Genomic DNA, 4,293 nt, shown 5'->3' with positions numbered 1-4,293 from the left:
CTCTAAATATGTAAAAGTACTCTAAATATTACCTCTTATCACCTAAATTCGCATTTCTATTTTGGAGATACTTATCTCTTAATAAAACTATTCTTGTCTTCTTATTTCTTTTAGGACTTTTGGAGCTAATAATTTTATTCTAACACTTTCCTAATGTTTCTAGCCTTAACTCTTCTCTAGGTGCACTCTCTTTCCTTCTTGAAATCTATATTAAAAGAGACACATACATATATGGCTTGGGAGGGACCTTACACATCCCGATTTTGGTATGATGAAATGTTAGCATTTGTGGCACATGTCTAATGAAGGATAACCTTTCTCGAGATCAAAGAAAGCGGATAGCTATTCGAAGCCAGTCTTTCCAAGTAATAGCCAGCCAGCTATATAAGGAGGGCATTGATTAGATCCTCCAGAGGTACATTCCACCTCCTGAACAAGAAGCTCTCCTCAAAGAAGCCCATCAAGGGATTAGCACCAGCTCCCTCTCACTTTGCATGAGAAGTAACAGAATGGAAGATCCTCCAAGCTGGTCTCTGGTGGCTGACCATAATCAGTAATGCGTGCCTACAAATGGGCCAAACAGCGTGATGTGTGCTAGTGCCTTGCTGCCCAGCTGACTTACAAACTGAATGCCTCACAATACGATCCTTCCCCTAGAACCATTCAAAAAATGGGGCGTGGACTTCGTGGGTCCATTCAAATCACTAGCCCGATTCATCGGTAGAAAGTATATCTTGGTGGCAACCCAACTACAGCAACAAATAGGTGGAAGCTAGAGCCCTCTAGGGGATAACACAGCCAAACTCACCGCCTTGGGTGAGAAGTTGATCCAATCGCTTGAGCCAATCCCGAAGGAGCTGATTGACATGGAGAACTTGCGTGACGACTGGAAATGGTGCCCTAATCTGGGGAAGCCTCATCTAAAGAAGATTTATTAGCCATGGCCCTCTTGAAAGACCATGCAACGGCTCTCCAAAAGAACTGCGATGAGCTACATAATCAGATGGCCGCCATGAAGACTAGGGCCAGAGGTACATGGATGACATGGGGAAAATGCAAGCTCACATCGATGAGCTCAAGACCAAGGTCTCTACGAAGAGGCCTGTCACTCGGTGAAGGAAGCCGAATGAGACCCACGAAGACATCCAGCTAACCATCACCATTGAAGAAGCCAAGAATGTGACCCTCCACGCCGAACTCGCCTCTACCCAAATGTAGATCACGAACTTGCAATCGAGAGGTAATTTGGAAACTCCACCCAAATAATCCACCAGTCTTGTTACTACATGCAGATCCTTGCCACCGCCAACATTGTGGCAGCCCACCTACTTGAACCTAAATGGCACCTTGGCCAGCACGATGCGACAGAAGGACGTTGGTCATACTAGTGTCTATGTTGCATAGCTTAAAATTGAACCAACGCAGATCCGTTCTCCTATATCACTGTCGTCGCGCAGATGTGCATGTATACTGCATTCAAGAGCATGGGCACTAAGGTTGCAAAGGAGGATTCACTAGCACGCTGTGATCAGAACTCCCCCAAGTTGAGGTAGATGCTAAGGAGCATCTAACATAGTCCCTATCTCTTGGTGATTGACAACATCAAGGAAGACTAGATGACTAAGGGTTCAAGTCATCGGATTGGGAATCCAACCCACCAGGCATGCTAGGTGTTGGGCCGCTCGGACAACCGTACCACCAGGCTAGAATGCCATCACGAAACATTAGAGCTAGTGCACTTAAACACCAGTTAAATAGGCCATTACTTCTGTAAATCAAGTGTGCTCAGAGCACGAGGGTATCTTTTACCACTCTATGTCAAGCTGGTGCACTTAACCACTAGTTAAATAGGTCATTACTTCTATAAATCAACCTTGCTCAAAGCATGAGGGTATCTTTATACCACTCTGATTGCACGTAAGCAGTATAAAAGATGTAACCAAAACTCTGCAGGCTAATTTGCTGATTTCTATTGTAAATTCTATTGCCTATTTCTCAAGTTGTATATTTCTCTTTTTGAATTAAAGAAGACCATTCTATATCAATCTATTTATTCGTTTGTCTATCTGTCTATTCTTGTCTATTATTTCCTGTGAATCCATCTGTTAAGTCTTCTGTTGCAATCCGGATCATGCGCACTAGTCGGTAATTGTAAGTCTTAAGTAATTTCCATTTGAGCAATCACATTTAACCAATAAGTTGTGTCTATGTCATCTTGTGCATGTTCTGCACCAGACTGGTGTATTGTTGCATGCATAACCAAAGACACTCAGTAGGTTGATCGGGGCAGCGATCAATCCCAAAAACAACCTTGAATAGCATAGCATCCGGTAACTCATCACATCAACCCCGATTGATGCTTTTCCATTAGGTATATGAGATAGATTATCCACCCATGATATGTTTCTTGCCAGGCCTCACAACTACTATGAAGTCAAACTCAAGAAGAATCTACAACCACCTTGTAATCCTTCCCACGGAGCAAGGCTTGATGGTGAACATAGAAAACAAATTTGTTAGCAAGAAGGTAATGCTGAAATTTCTTTATAGCATAAACCATTGCTAACTCTTCATGCTCAGTGGTGGTGGTGTTGATTTTAGCCTCATCTAGTTGCCGACTTACAAAACTAATAGGATAGTCTAATTTGTGTTCCCCTCGCTGTGCTAGGACACATCCAATTATGCAAAGCTAGAGGCATCAATGAGCACATGAAAGATGAGATCAAAATTAGGTGTTTGCAAGATTGGAGCACTGTGGCCAAGGCTTGCTTCAATGCATCATAAGCTTGTTGACACTCCTAGGTCCATATAAATCAATCGCTTGTACAAAGGACAAACTATTTCTGCATAGAAAAGGATAAACCGATAGTAGTGGCTGACATGGCCCATGAATCTCTGGTCTCCCTTGTAGTTTGTTGGTGGGGGTAATTCCAAGATGACCTTGATTTTTCTCTCATCTGTGGAAATCCTATTTTTGGACACTATATGCCCAAGAAAAACTCTGTGTTTCACCCAAAATTAGCATTTGTAAGGGTTTAAGGATATGCAATAAAATCTACACCTTTCAAACACCCTTCTTAGGCATGCTAGGTGGTCTTTCCAAGACGAATGAATGCACAAATCATCCAAGAAAGCTTTGAGAAACTTTCTTAAGAAGTCCTTAAAAGTAATATTCATAAGTCTTTGGAGCGTGGCTGGTGCATTTGTTAGACTGAATGGCATAACTCTGTAAGCATATACACCATGCTCAGTGTGACAAAGGCTATTTTGGCTTAGTCCTCAAGTGCAATCGAAATTTGATTATAACCTGAGTATCCATCCAAAAAGCTATAAGCCTCCTTGCCTGCAACTCGTTTGAGCACATGTTCTGAATATGGCAAGGGGTAGTGTGACAAAGGCTATTTTGGCTTAGTCCTCAAGTGCAATCGAAATTTGATTATAACCTGAGTATCCATCCAAAAAGCTATAAGCCTCCTTGCCTGCAACTCGTTTGAGCACATGTTCTGAATATGGCAAGGGGTAGTGATCCTTGAGCGTGGCAACGTTCACTTTCTTGAGATCAACACACACTCTAAGTTTTCCATTCTTCTTGGACACAACCACAATGGGTGAGACCCATTCTGAGTGTTCAATCACATAGATGAATCCAAACTTAATGAGTTTATCAATCTCTTCCTTAACAATGCTTGCATATTTGGGATTCATTGGATAGGGTCGTGGTTGGACTGGTTTAACTTTGAGTACCATGGGGATGGTGTGTTATACCACTTCTGTAGGAACTCCCTTCATATCATGGTATGTCCACACAAAGAAATCCCTATACTCCTTGAGGAGAGCTACAAGTTTAGCCTCCTTGGCCTTATTTAAGTCCTTGATTATGTAGATAGGCTTAGGATCTTCTCCTAGTTTAGCCAAGTCTACTTTCTTGACCTCTACAGGCCCATCATAGACTCCTCCACTTTCACTTGTGGAGTTACATTTGGCATTATCAAACATTAACTTGCATTCCCCTATGGTGTATGACTTGTAATGCTTAGGTGTTGTGCAAATTATGCTCATTTTCCTTTCCTTCGTCAGCTACAGCCTTAGTCTTTTGTTCCTTTTGTGTGAGTTCACGATTTTGTTTTCTTCTAACGGGAGAAAATTGGTTTTGGTTCATCAAATATTTCCACCTTAGCTATATTGAGTGGGGTTGGTCTACAATATTGGACCTTTTGTAGCTCTTCTCCACAATCGTCTATAAACTTTCAATGTAAGTCAGTTGTACTGGAGCCATTGGGTGGTAGTGGTTTG

Source organism: Cibotium barometz, chromosome 1 (assembly GCF_041138505.1).
Source record: "Cibotium barometz isolate CiBa-2024 chromosome 1, ASM4113850v1, whole genome shotgun sequence".
Lineage (NCBI taxonomy): Eukaryota > Viridiplantae > Streptophyta > Polypodiopsida > Cyatheales > Cibotiaceae > Cibotium > Cibotium barometz.
This window is presented reverse-complemented; position numbering follows the sequence as displayed.